This window comes from Balaenoptera borealis (genome assembly GCF_965194805.1).
Source record: "Balaenoptera borealis genome assembly, chromosome: 6".
In the NCBI taxonomy this organism is placed as follows: Eukaryota; Metazoa; Chordata; class Mammalia; order Artiodactyla; family Balaenopteridae; genus Balaenoptera; species Balaenoptera borealis.
In genome coordinates this window covers 27183888-27199513 of record NC_138863.1, presented here as the reverse complement: position 1 = coordinate 27199513, position 15626 = coordinate 27183888, and the positions used below count along the sequence as shown (strand labels likewise).

At 35.7% G+C, this 15626-nt stretch overlaps 1 protein-coding gene across 43 annotated transcripts in view; it reads left to right on the top strand.

The window, feature by feature from the left end:
* MAP2 (microtubule associated protein 2) overlaps positions 1–15626 on the top strand; it is a 277616-nt gene that overhangs the window by 13120 nt on the left and 248870 nt on the right. For 2 of the 43 annotated variants that reach the window (XM_082396350.1, XM_082396341.1), the window contains one exon: positions 10080–10165. The exons of 40 other annotated variants lie outside the window; for them this stretch is intronic. The gene's annotated coding sequence lies outside the window, so the exon portion shown is untranslated. Of the gene's footprint in view, positions 1–10079; positions 10166–15475; positions 15584–15626 lie in introns of all 43 variants that reach the window. One more of the 43 variants, XM_082396319.1, reaches the window with a different exon arrangement.

Below are 15626 nucleotides of genomic sequence, written 5' to 3'. Positions count from 1 at the left end.
ACTATGTGACTACACAAATTACTTTAGTAAACAATTATTGAAAATCAATGGTATGAGTGTCTAAAATTAAGTAAACAGATTTTCTTGCAAGAGATTACAAACATTTTTGTTAGATATTTATTTCTGATTTTAAATAGTTGCATTCTAAAAATGTTTTTATAAATAATATCAAATGTCAGGGTTAGCAAGCTATTCTGTAAAGGGTCAGACAGAAAAATTTTCAGGCTTTGTGGGCCATATATAGTCTCTGTTGAAATTGCTTAGCTCTGCTGTTGTAGCAAGAAAGCAGCCATAAACAATATGTAAACAAATGGGTATTGCAGTATTCCAATAAAGCTTTATTTATAAAAACACATGACAGGTCCATTGAGCAGTGGATTGTAGTTTGGCACCACCTGACATATACTGTCTTGGTTGAACGTGAATCTAGAAAATGTCTTTAAAATTATAATAACCATACTTTTAAGAGGTCACAAATACATAAAGACTATGTAAGGACAATAGTTATATATTTCTCTTTATGAAGACCCATGGAATCTTTAGGTTTCTTTCAAGTCAGAGCGTGTTAAAAACTACTTGACTTTGTCTTAAACCACTGGCTTGGTTTTATCATATGGACACTAATTGTGTTTCTATTTTTTCCTTGGCCTCTAATAACCTCAGAATAAAGTTGTGTCCTACTTCAAGTAACTGGGCAGAACCTAAAGTATACATTTCACATGCTAACTATTTCATGCTTTACTTTCTTAGATTTCCATTTGTAATTTTTTTAAATCCTTTTTAGAACAAGGTAAGGTATAAATAAAGCTACATTCTATATTTTCATTAGAGATCCACTTACAATTAAAGTCTTTGACCAGAGTTCTTCCTTTCCAGGAGTAAAGGTGACATGGCATTTCAATCATGTTTGCTATTCAATTAGGACAGATTACATTGCTCGTGTTATTCAGTTTCCACAACTGAAATCATTTTCTCAAAAATAACCTGTGACTTTTGTGTGAATATGCTATTGCAGAGCAACTATTAAATCTGTTACCCTCATACTTTAAAAAAATGGGATTGTTGCTGCTAAACCTTTTGCTGTGTTTGTTTTACCACAAATGCTTTTCAAACCATTTTTCAACCCCCAGGACCTCAGTAGTCCTGGTAGGAAGCTACTAAGATCCAAATATATTCTCTCTTTTATGAATGCATGAACACGGAAATATTCTAGGGATTAGAAATCAGATATTTAAATACTGTTCTTTCTCTACAGAATGCTACATGAGATTTCTCACTTCAAAGTGAAATCTTGGACTCATGGTATAAGTAATGAGTTTTGACTTTTTTTTGTTTTGTTTTAAATACTCATCATGTGAAATGATACTGTTGCCTTTTATTTTTAATAATAGGTCTTTTTAATACATTGGAATTAAATAATTGGTCTAATTTTGACTGTCCTGTTCAATTAATAGTGAAATGTATTTGTTTGACTCTTCTGGAAATGGTATAGTGGTCAAGAGAGCTCTTCATGTGACCATTCACCTGAAAAATATATTATCAATTAGATGTGACTTAAAAATGATTCTTAGACATAATCAGGGAAGTGTCATGGGAAATGACAATATTCTTCTTTAAAAGTTAAGAAAAAGAGAGAGAAGAATACCATATAAGAAAAAGATAAATTAGAAAGCCCCTGGTATTAGTTAGAGGTTTGTTCCACTTTATCAGTATACTTGTGTTTAGATTGTTTCACTGTAATAGTTTTCTGTGGTTTAGCATCACAGAGAATTAGAAATTACAAGAAGTTGCATTTCAGTTAGACTGGAACATAGAACGGTGAGTGATGGGCCATGGATATAGTTAGAGCCAGGTTTAAAAAATATCATGGTCTAGGCATTTATAGGGATCATAATAGGTGTGCTACTGTTCTAATTTCATTGTTAGTGAAATATACAAAGTATCTCTAACATTAGCAAGAGGGTTAGGTTAAATAGTATCAAGTTAGTCATAATGAAAAAGTGGCATCATATTTTCCTAAAGCAAATTCAATTTGAATTTCTCATGCTAAAAAAAAATTACATTTTATTGTATATATCAGATGTAAATGGAGACAGTCTGTAAAGAAGGATGTAAATGGAGTATGCATATTTAACCTTGAGAACATCCATTTTATTATTTTAAAATAACTATTTCAAGGTGAAAATTGCTTAAGGCCTCTGTATTATGTGGGGTTATTTTTCACATCACAAGACATATCAAAAACGTGAGAGCAACCACTGGAGATTTTTGTAACAAATGAAATAACTGTGACTTTATATCTTGTGATAAAATATATCAATAGTTTATTGTTTGAGTAATTCTACTGAATTTATTCAGAATCCTTTTTCTGGAAAGAGAATGAGGAAAAGATAGTGAACAACTGCAGTTGCCTTCCCCAAATTATTATGCCCCTCAGAGGTTCTTAGATCTGTAGAGAAGGTTATGTTTGTGGAGAATCTGCTCCCACCAGTGAGCCGAGGAGCCCTGGTTTAGGCCAAGACGTGTGTGAAAAATGTTCCTGCTGTTGACTTAGACAGAGTGGCACTTAATGAGGCCGTTTCTGAACTCAGGTTGGAGTCCTCCAGATGGAGTGAAAACTAACCTTAAAATGACACAGCTCTTTGGTGGTCAGATTTACTATTACATACCATCTTCATAAAATCTAGGGGTACATGTATCCACAGCACAAGATATAGTTAACATACAAACAGTACTTCAAATTTGGGATAACTGTGTTATATAGTTAGTTATAACCTAAAAATAGAATAAAAATGGACCCCATATTGGAAAAAATCTATGCAACTCTAATAAAAATTTCATTTCATTTTATTTTATACTTAAATATAATTTACTGACTTTTATTCTGTCATCACTTAACTTAATAAAATTGGAAAGTTAAACATTTGAAATTGTACACAGACATTATGATGACTCATCACCGAAGGTCTATAAAAGTTTCTTCTCCATTTTTAAGGATAGAGAGGATAAAATAGAGAACAGAGAGGGGAAGCATATGGCAATACTTTGTGTAAGTCCAGCTTTGCTTTGCTCTGTTATTTCTGTGAGTCCACATTGATGCTCTGTTTTATTTGTCGTTTATGAGACTAAACATACTTAATTACTTAGTTCCACAACTACTCGTGATTGCTAAGGTCCACATTTATTAATACTTTTAATCCTTTGAACAAGATGGTGTGTGTGTGTGTGTGAGATTTACAAAGGGCAACTGTCTTTGCATGGACTCCTAAAGGAAGTACCAAAAAAAAAAATGTAAGTCCAAACCAAACTACAACCTCATTGGCCCTTGTTTCATTATCTTTAAAATGAGGATAGTTCCAAAACATCTCTCAAGTTTTTTGTGTTTTGTTCTGTTTTGTTTGTTTTAGATCTAAGAACCTGGAAGTCAAATTAAGGCTATCTTTTAGGACCAGGATGTTGTTCCTCAGGAAGTAACAAAATTAACAAAATGATCTACATGCCACAATTGTAACTCCAATGAAAAAGGCAATGTGGACAGATTTACCATACATAAGAGGTGTCTAACACCTATGGGTCATATCAGGCATTCTTGGACTAAGGGGCATAAAGCTAAGCATTCATGAAATTTTAAATCAATGTTAAGTCATCCCACTAGTTGATACTGGGATAGACAACATGAATAGACATGGGCAATGCACTGAATTTATTTGGAAGGAGATGTAAATGAAAATAATATCTTACAGACCCTTATTTATTTTATTGTATGTTATAGTATACACAGTGATTTTATCACGATGAATTAAACACTATTTGTTATATTGTGTTTAGATTTATCCATCTAGATCATTGTATGTAGGCTGTGTACATTTTCATAGAGTAGGTCACTTTTTAAATATCTTTGAAAACTTCAATAATCTCATTTTTAAGGTAGAGAATATGAGACCTTAGTCACTATATAATTTTATTTGCTTGCTTGCACAGTGCAAGATATCCCTACTGTCCAGAAAATTATGTGGATTAAGGGAGTGATCAATAAATATTTTTGAATCAATGAATGGTTTTAGAGAAATTAGTTTAGAACCCCAAAAAGTTTAACACAGCCTGTTTAGGACTATACCAAAAAGGAAATAATCACTCTTTTTTGGGGTGGTAAGGTTTGAAGGAATCAACACTGTCTCTTTCTCTTAAAAGAAAAAAAAAAAAAAACAACCAATTCCATATGTCTAAAACACCCAATCTTTACCTTTCTTTAAGACATATTAAACATTAGCACTCTCCCCTCTTATTGAGTCCTTGGGAAAGTCATTTGACTCTCTGGGCCTCAGTTGTCTAATCTACAAAATGAGGGGATAAATCTAATTGTCTCCAAGACTGCTTCACATTCTATGGTTAATTGAAAGGACATTGCATTAATTTCATACTTTTGCACAAATCAGTTTGTCATGTTAAATAGCTATTTGTCCAGTAAAGGTTTCAGTGATTAGAATGCTGACAGATAAGTTTTTTTATTAAGGAAAACTGAATGTCACAAAGGAAGGTTGGAATTATGTGTCTTTCAGAGGAACACAGGTATCCATTGTGAGCATCTACTTTATATTCAGCAAATGTTTATTAAGAATCTGTTATGAGCCCCTGACTGTGATGAACCATGTTAGCAGAAGGAAGAAAAACACAAGACTGCATCCGTACCCTCCAGGAGCTTGTTATGGAGTTGAGGAAGACAGCACTTTCACATCCTTTGGATAACTAAACAGGGTATACATGAACACTTACCACATCACATCACTAATTTACCTGTTAAAGCACTTAGGGGAGGAAACATATATGTGATAGCCTTAAATAAGAGCCAAGTTATAATATGGTTATGTGCGAAAATGGGTGATACAAATAATCAGAGCTGTTGGAAAGATGAGACTAAGACAAGGCTTTAGGAAAAGATGGATGCAACTCTACACGCATGGCAGATATTTGCCCTTCTCATAGCAAGTGTGGATTTTAAAAAGAAAAGGATTGCTTTTGAAAAAAATTATTTTGCAATAGACAGGCAAAAATGTTTTATTCACTAATATATATGATGCCATGTATATTCCTTGTGTAGTAAGTCTTAAAACAATCCATCAGACTTATGGAGAAAACATTTCTCATAAATCCTTTAAATTTCTTGTTAGCTCTAGATGATCTTCATGTATCCCTTAAATTCTCTGAGAATGTCTTCCACTTCTAATGTAAGTCCTTTGGAAGGCATGGTGCTTTGGAAAAGAAGGGAAGAAGAGGGCAGTGTGCCCAAAGGATTTGTTGTACTATTTTTCAAAGCAGAGGCCAGCTGTTTGGGAACTAGAATTAAAATGTAAATGATCAAAGGGGAATAATGAGAGCCATTCTTTTCAGACAATGCCCAATGCAATCACAGTGAGAAAAGGGTTCAGGGAGATTTTCTACTATGCACAAGTCATAGATGAATTGAAAGGCTAGGAGGGAAGTGATTTACAAGGAACTAAGTGGACACAACCTATAGATTGTCTAATACTCTGGGCAGTTGAATTAATAGAGGAACGGAACTCCGTATTCTGCTGGGACTGAATCCAAATGACGAGATAACCGTGCACAGAACTGAGGAAGTCACTGCATTAGTACCATAGCAGGATTGTAAATTGAACTATAGTGCTGGCATGAGTTGCATTTCAATTCATGTGGTTTTATGAATCAAAACAGTGGTCTTTGAATACAATAGGCAGTGCCACATGGTAACAAAATAGGAAGATTATGCAAGAGCTTGGTCAAAATTTTTTATGTTCACCATAGAACAAAAATCTATGAAAGCTTTCAAATCCAAGGATTTTCACAAATAAATTAGTTTTTATTTGTATTTTTATACAAATTTAAGTACTTCAGAAAAAGTCCAAAGGGCTACACATAACTCATATAGGTATATGCTTATTTGAACTGATCTAATCCTAGTATTTGGTGTCAATCAGACATCATGGTTCCGTAATGAAGAAATCAAATATCAATGAGGAAAGAAAACTATAAATATATTGATTTATAATTGGGTTTTACACAAACTACGGAAGTGAAGGAATAATAGAACTTTAAAATTTTGGGGTCTGGGGGGTTTTATACACATTTTTATGAAACATTCATCCATGACTTTGCCTTTCATATGACCATAAAGTTTATATGAGCTAATGAATAATTTCTTTAGTGTTGAAACAGCCAAAGACCAGGTCTCAGTTAATGCTTGAAATAGTAAGGGGTTTGATTAGCAAATAAATGTTTAATTATCAGCTTAAATTTTGGCATCTCCCCTCTCCCCCCATCATCACCTACACACACGTACACACACACACACACACACACACACACACACACACACATACACACAGTGTTTGGTTTGGTTTGGATCCATCACTCTTACTGGTTGATTTCTTCTGTTTTCAAAGCTTTACAATCACCTGTATTCTGACAACTCTCTAATCGGTATCTCCAGTTTGGGCTTCTTTCTGAGAGTCAGACTCATATACTCCACTGCCTGCCAAGTGGCTCTACTCAGTGTTCTGTAGGCACCTGAAACTCCTCATGATCATAACGAAACTTATTTCAACATCTATCCTACATTCCTTTTACAGTCCCTGTTTTAGGTAATGGACCTATTCCAAGTCAGAAACCAAAAGTTATCCTAGACTCCTAATGTATTTCCAAAATATAAATTTCTTTCAAAGTTTTCTTCTTTTCCACTCTACTCTTACTGAATTGATTCTCCAATTAGCTTATTGATTTTCCTACCTCCAATCTTTCCACATTATATTCAGTCTTTAGATGAACCAAAGTGATCTTTCTAAGCTGTATGTCTAACCAGATCACTCTTCTGTTTAAAATCCTCCCTTCAGTGTCTTTTTAACATGACCAGTAAAGCCATGCAAATCTATAAGCATGCTATCTCTTCCATCTTATTTTCAGCCACTCCTTGCCTATCTTTTTGGCCTCCCTCAGAACTACCAAACTATTATAGTTCTCCCCACACATTACTTGCTCTATCCTTCCCATTATAGATTTTTTCCCTATGACTAATTGCTTTTCATCTTTCAAAACCAGGTCAGCTTTTGTATTTCTCTCCTACTGGATATTTATGCTTGAGGGAAGGAACTATCATATTCATTATTGTAAAGCCAGTACCTAGCAGAGGGCCTGGCACACACTACACACTCAGTAATTATTTGTTGAACTGAACAACGCTGGTTTATGGTTCTGTTTACCTTTTGCTACTGATTGATTAAATAGGTGCTTGTCTACTACATTGAGTTTCCATCCTGGGAGTTAACTTAGGTCAAATACTTAAGTATACCAAGTAATTTCCTCATGCTTCTTGACTTATGCTCCCAGTCTCTTCTCCATCCACTCTCAAAGAGCAGTTACTTCATTTTTACACCCAACCCTGGGTAAACTAAAGGCTTCTTTACCTTAGATAATTGCTTTCTCAGTGGGTTCTTGTGAGAGTTCGCTGTGATGGAGAACTTAAATGGCAATGATATTAGCATTTCATAAGGTCAACAAGGATGCTAGTATGCTTGAAATCTATATTGTTTTGCTTAGGTTAACTTAATTTAATGGCAATAAATGATTTACCAAGAAGATTAACCATTAAAACCAGCAAACTGATGAGAAGTTTAGGGTATTTGTTTCAAATCAGTGAAGGGAACTAGGACCTTTAAGTCTTTAAACTTTAAGTCTTTCTTGGGGAATAAAATATGAAATTTGTATGACTTTTGCATTCAATATTTGTCTTTGCTCTAGGATTCATTATAATGTTCAGTCTCAGTGAATAAGAAAATTAATAATTTATGCCTAAATAATATATAGTGAACATATTTGGAATACTAATTAGTATCTTGTAATTAAAAGACTTGAATTACATCTATGTGGCACTCTCAGGTCAAGTATAAACGTACATTCCAATTAAATCGAGCCAGTCAGTGTTATGTATGAGGAGGCAGAGCTATCTGTCTAAAATGTGAACTTGAACTGGGTTGATAATTTGAATCGAGATCTTTAGTAAGTTTTTGGTTGCAGCTTAATAAAATTACTTTAAAATAGTTTGTTAGAGGGAAAATGAAAATTATAGTATAATTTAGATCCCATCACAGTAACTTCTACAGGGGTATGTAAGTTATTTATTTAACCTGGAATTTAATTATAATGAATATTTTTCAAACAGAGCCATCATTGAGACTTAGTTTGCTATTCAAATATCCTTGGAAGAAATGTGGAAAACACTTGGATTCTGCATTAAAATTTTTTAATTGGGAGCAAGTTTTAAACAGTGCATTTTAAAATTCAAAAAATTTTATAAAATGCCACACTTTCAAAAATATTTGGTTGTTACATTTAAAAAAGCATAAATCAAGGAGCTGTGAAGATGGATGGATTATCAGCATTACTCTGAAGAAGACGTGAATATTCAGATTGTGATACCTAGTCACATAATATCTAGTTAGCTCCACTTAAAAATGGCTCCCTCTTTAAGAAATTTTAAAAATCTCTAATAAAGCACTGTCCTATTCTAGCATATCTAATGGGCAATAAGGACACTAATATCATTATTGTCTTTTTGCTCTCTAGAGAGGGGTTTATGTTTACACTTTAAAAAAAAAAACAACCAAACTGACTGTGGGATGAACAATGTAAATTTCTGATTTGGCAAGGGAGATAGTGAATATATATGAAAGTAAAACCTACATCATAATCATTGTTCAGGATAGATTGACAAGAGTGTGGTTTCAGTGTTTGTGGTTTCTTAAAACCCTAAAGCTATGTGGCACTGGTTTTTCTGCAGAGAAATTGCAACACATTTAAAACATGTAGCCAAAAATATGGATGGAGCAAGAGAAGAGTTGGTACTCTTGTTTCTTATGGAAAAGCAAAATCACTCAGAACATAAGATTCTGCTGGGCACATAGTCTGCACTGAGAGAGTAAGATGTCATTTTTATGTGACATCTTAACTATTATGGCCTATAATATATGATGGAGAAAATCATGTTCTACCAACAGGACTGAACTTGGGAATAATAATCAGAAGCATTGGCAAACCATTCAGACACCCACATCTTCCAAGAAAATTACTCATAATAGCAATTTTGCATTGAGGTATTAAGCAGCATGTTTTAATAATATGTGGGTTTAAACTCAACCAGAAAACAAAGCAGTTCTTTTCTTTTTGTCTACAGACCATGGAACATACCATAAACTAAATGAACAAAAAGCCACATTTTTTTTTGATGGTCATAACCTGAGTAACTCTGCTTCCTGCCTGTTATAAAATGCCATAAAAAAATTAGTTTTCCATCACAAGATGCATCTGCAAGATGCCAAACAACCAAATGCTAGAAAATGTTTGGATTTGGGGAGTTGGTAATTGTTTACAGTTGCTCAGTTTAATGCCATACTATGGTTATAAGCTTGACATGTTTTTAGAAAAAGTGAAATTATTTTAGAAAAGTGTCACTTTTCATATACTTCCTCGCAGTTCTATTCATTGACTAACAAACAGAAGTAAAGGAAACTTTAGTAGACTGCTGAATGTGGTCCTGGCCGACCATACCTGGTTTTCTTTAGATTCATGGCAACCTTTAGTCAACAGTTTGATTGTAGTTGCATCCAAGGGTCTGCCTTGGATTTTTTTCCTCCTTTGACTTACTTAGCTTTAATGTTACAGTGTATATTTTATCCTTTTTATTGAAAAAGAAAAATCCCAAGGATAGCTTGGAAATATTTACCCTCCCTGCCACCATCACCAATTTCAGTTTAAAAAGAAAAAAAAAGCTGCTACATTAAATTGTTTTGAAAATGTTGGATATTTAATGAATAAAAATGAAACACACTTTAAATTTACAATGGTGGAAATTTTTTTGTGTTGATAGTCAACCTAGAATTACCTGGACATGAATGAGCCAAGGAAAACAATTTTATAGTAACAACAAAAACATCTAGAATTACGTTATTAAAATGAGTGGGAGGGAGAGGAGGGTCTAGCTGTCCTATCTCTCCACCCAAGTGTGAATAAATACACCTTGTTTTTTTCAGGTCCTGGTAATTGTTTCCTTTGTGAAACTAACAGCAGAGAGAGTCAAAGAGCCTGTTCCCTCACACCATCCTACTATTCCATTTAAGTAAATTCTGCAGAATTTAAAATCTTTGGCCTCCTATGGAAATTTAATTAATCCTTGCCAAGTTCAAGGACAGAAAGCTGTATTCATTTTCCAAGACTTCAAAGCTTTGACAGTGTCAGTTGGATAGCAGATATTTTCCTGGATCTTACCTATCTAGGTACTGTAGGTAGTTTAAGACTGCATAGGTCCTTTAAGGCCAACGATTCTTTTCTTCTGGCAAAGCTGCAGTTTGCCACCACCTACATCTTGCTTACCCTTTCTGGAGCTAATATCTAGCTGAAGAACTGGAGGAATGCAGTGAGACACCAAAGTAGCTGCCTGGCTTCTTTTCCCAGACCTGAGTTCTACATGGACCTGAGACTGTGGCCTTCCTAGTGTCTAGACTAAGACACCCTTTGTGTTCAGCTCTAAGTGATATTCCACTCAATTGATCATGAACTTTCTATTTGGTAAAAATGTGGCTTTTTAGTGGCTCACAAGCCTTCACGTTTGATCATACGCAGGAGACCACCTTCATGGAACTACCAGATCCTACCCCACCAGTATACCTTGAACCACTGAGGTTTTGGTAGCCACGTCTCCTTAACCTAGCTGTTGTGGCTCCTTGAGGACCTTTTCCACTTGGCTGGGGCTAAAATATAACATGATACATAATTCCAAGCTACAGAAATCTCCCTTGCACTTTAGTAAAACTTCCTCATTCATATAGAGAAAGTTTTGCTAAAAATCCAAGTGGTTAGTGAAAGAAGCAATATTGTTTAGTCTAGAAAGTCTCAAGGGACACACTTGGTGTTGGAAAGGGCAGCCATGTATGTTTTGATACTCTCTGTAGTGATTTTGCTAACTCCCAAGGGTCATGTAGCAGATGATTATTTAAGCCAATGTCAGGTTGTTTCTGACCCTCTAAATTTGAGAGACCTGTACTATCAGTGCTTCCAAATGAGAAACAGAGTGCCAGTTATGTCCTGATCACTCAGATATTCCATGCCCTAGCTCAGAGAGATGCAAGCCATTCTCTTGCATCCCTGCCAAACTAGAATTCTTAATAATGCCAAGGATGACTAGAACAACATCCCTGGACCACATACTTGGACTCCAGAGCCTTCACTGGTTGTATTAATTTCTTGTGGCTGTTGTAACAAATTACCACTAATTTGGTGCCTTAAAACGATAGAAATTTATTCACTCACAGTTCTGGAGGCCAGAATTCTGAAATTAAGATGTAGAGGTTCTAGGGGAGATTCCGTTCCTTGCCTCCTTCAGCTGTAGCTTGTGGGTACATCACTCTGCCTCCGTTATCACATGGCCTTCTCTTCTGTCTCTAAAATCTCCCCTGTGTGTCTCTTATAAGGACACTTGCCATTGGATTTAGGGTCCATTCTGATAATATAGGATGATCTCTTCATCTCAATCTTTAACTTAATTACATCTTCAAAGATTCTTTTTCCAAATAAGGTAACATTCACAGGTTCTGGTGATTATGGTGTGGACTTATCTTTTGAGGGATCATCATTCAGCCCATTACTCTGGTCTTTCTGGAAAATGTGGTAGCCACTGCATACCACTGGTGCTTATGCCTGTGGTTTTTGGACTAGAGAGATATGAAGACACCATACCTAAAGACCACCTTCATAATGTCATTATTAGAGCCCCGCAACTAACTCTGATATGTCTTGAACCTACTTCAATTCAGTCCACTTTGATTTAATGCCTGAATTTCTAGGGGTTAGAAATGGAACTACCCAAGTTCAGCACCTTGGCCTGAAGAGACAACTGAAGATCTAACTCTTAGACTATAAATCCCTTGAGTTTTATTTACCAGTATATCACCTAGCACATTGGCTGGATCATAATAGATGCAGAGAATACATTTTCTTAAATGAAGGAAGGAACAATAGGGTCAGAAAGCTGTTTCAGCCCCAACAGATGCAAACGTTTAGCAAGCAACAAGCTGTCGTGCTCCTTATCCCAGAACTACAGAAATGCTTTTGAGAAGGACAGATTAAGAAAACCAGATGTTCAGAGAAGCTTTTCCCTCTCTTCTCTATAACCAAACTCTATGTTTTCATCTCAAGTCCCACCTCCTCCATCAAGCCTTCCCACCTTCATAGTCTATACCAGTGACCTCAAACTATTTTGATAGCATACCCTATTACTAAAACAGCAGTGAACATACTACCTAATGCATATTAATTTTACTATATTTTAAAAAGTTCTGTAGATTGAACTGTTATATAATTATAAATATAAAAAAAGAAATTAAAAAGTGAATTAAGTGTGAAAGAATGACTTTTTCTTGAAAATCACAATGGCTTTATTAACATCTCAAAGGAAAATATGAGTTTCTTATTAATGAATTTGGATATAAATCTATATTGTAAATAACCAACTTGATGATTTCTGATTTCTTTGTCTGACTTCTTGTCAGATGTGTATAGGCTTTCATTGTCTTTATCTGAAGAGATTTTAGATTAAAGGCTAGAGGCATTCTGTTTTTATTGGTTTTTTTCATGTACTTTGATTCCAGTATTATCTTCCATTTTCTGTTTCTGAATAGAGACATTTTAAATTCACTTATCCATTTTGCATCAGAGTGTTTAAATAGAAACCTCATATCCACTGACCTGGGCACATGTAAACTGTTACACATTTTATAAGCCAAGAGCCCTGAACAAGTGGAAACTGCTCTCACTCCCTTTATTAGGGACCATGCAGTTTTCTGCTAGATAGGTAACGTAGTCTTGGTAATATGTGGCATTTGACATATAGACCAAGTGAAGGGGTCAATATTAACTTACATATTAAATATTAGTAACATTTCATTTCGTTTTTCCCTCTTAAGAAAAAATTTATAAATGGAATTTCTAACATTTACTTCCTACACTGCAGTACAGCCCACATATTTTTACTATATCACTTAGTACTTGAATATCTAAACCTTTTTATTATTTGCCTTTGCTCAAGTATGTTTATATACGTACTCCTCAGAATATCTGTAAAGAACATGAAGGTCATATCTTACACATCAGTACCTACATATCATCTGAAAGCACCTGTAAATAATGTTCAAAAACAGTAATTAAGGTCTATAGCTAATTGGAAAACCCAATTTCTCTATGATTTTTTTTGATTCATTGTAATAATTTTAAAAATCAGAATCTAATAGGAGTCATCTTGATGTAGCTTATTAAAATAGGCAGTATAGTAGATGGTATGAAAAAATATTTGAATTACCTTGCAAACTATGGGCTACTATACAGTAGTCAGCTATAATTATTAGAATTTCTAAGTTCTTTTTTGAAAGAGTTTTCTTTTTTTCAAAGCTATTAGCAGGTTTGAGTTTTACCTTTTATTTCCTCTGCTGAGTAAGACAGTATCCCTTAGACTGGTAACCTGAGAGATATAATCCAAATCCACATAATTTGAATCTGAACAACTGAGTTATTTATTCACTGATACCGCCATATTATACCTTTTGGTACTGAGGGTTTGTTAAAATGAAGTTGGGCCATGTTAAGGGGGAAAGAAATTTATAAAAGATTCATTACTGGGGCTTCCCTGGTGGTGCAGTGGTTAAGAATCCGCCTGCCAATGCAGGGGACACGGGTTCAAGCCCTGGTCCGGGAAGATCCCACATGCCGCGGAGCAACTAAGCCCGTGCGCCACAACTGCTGAGCCTGAGCTCTAGAGCCCGTGAGCCACAACTACTGAAGCCTGCGTGCCACAACTACTGAAACCTGCGCACCTAGAGCCCATGCTACACAACAAGGAGAAGCCATGGCAATGAGAAGCCCGCACACCACAACGAAGAGTAGACTCTGCTCTCTGCAACTAGAGGAAGCCCGCGTGCGACAACGAAGACCCAACGCAGCCAAAAATAAATACATAAAGATAAATTTAAAAAAAAAGATTCATCATTTACTCCTCACCTCTAGTGACTCTGTCTACCTGGTTGAGGGGGGGGCGGGGGTGTTGAGTATAACCCTCAGGATCTGCCTCATCCAGGTTCCTGTTCTCTCTGGCTTCTTGTGGGTTCAGCTAATAGGAAGCAAGAATGGATAATCAGGTATTTATCCACCCTCCCCCACTTCCCTCTTGCTGCTAAGGATACCTGTGTCTCTCTGGTAGATAGGGCAGGCCCCTATCCCTGGCTATAGCTTTTGTGGAGTCTGGTTACACTGTTCTTTCCCCTTGCTTACTACTTTTCTAGTTCCTGGTCAGGCAACATCCCTTGTTGGTTTCCTTAACTTTATCCACACCTCTGTAAGGAATCCCCTCATCAACACCCTACTTTTCTAATTGGACTATGACAGATACACATGCTGAACAAGGTTGGAGCGTTTAATACAGATCTGCAGATAATTTGCTTTCGGGTATATGTAGGCACAGCTGCAGGAAGCTAAGAATAGCTCTGTCCAAAGCATCCTTTTTTTCCTCAGAATCTTTTGCAATTCTAAACTCCTTTTGGGGGGCTCAGTAAGGACTTTATCTTTCACTTCCAGCTTTTCTCTTGCAATCTGATCCTCTCTCTACTCTCAAAAGAGCCTGATATTAGAAGTTACCCATGTTACTTGACTACACAGTATTTTGGAATTGATGAATTTTAAAGAAGCGTACCGCAGCCTTGCATTTACCTTTACAACTTTCTCTTTCTAATCTTATATAGAAAGACTGTATTGACTGTTAATGAAATTTTAGGCAGCACTAAGTTGATGTGGACATTATTAAGGACCCAAAAGAAAATCTTGAAATCAAAATAGGTCTTTTCTGAAGCCTAGCCTTCAGAGTAAACCTGATAGTGTCTTTGAGGGTAAGAGTAGGAAGGGTATGAAGTGACAGTCTAGGTATTTTTCTCCTCTAGGGATGTACCTGTGATCTCTAGAAGCTGACAGAGTAGGGGGAGGGTTGACCTATATGCAAATGCTAAAGACCTATTTCTAGGAGCTATTTGGTTTCCCCAGCTTCTTCAAGGAGATAAAACCCACTTTCATCTAGTCCCCTGGCAGGTCGTTCTCCCTAGAAAGGCATTCTATCTGGAACTCTCCTCTCCCTTTTTGAACACAGATCAGTTTCTTTAATTTAAGGACCTCCTTATACATTTTGTATTCTCTCACACACCTAAGGAAAAAAAAAAAAGTGGTATTTTAGTATCCTTTTATGGTACCCTGGGGCGTATCCCTAGGCATCCTATTTTCTTTCTATCTTTGATAATGACATTTCTGACGAAGTACATCTTCAGAAGGAAACTGTCAGTTGGATTAGAATAAAAGCATATTAAAGGATTGACCCAAATTTTTGCATCCTCCATAGCAGTACGTTTGGTAGCAGCAGCACACAGCCCCATCTGTCATGATGTACCGCCATCCCTTCAGTTCCTAGGCTGTAGACACACCTCTGTACCAGCTGACAGTTGTCAATGTAAGTTGAAACATGGAGGGATGCAGAAAGGTATGTTTTTAAT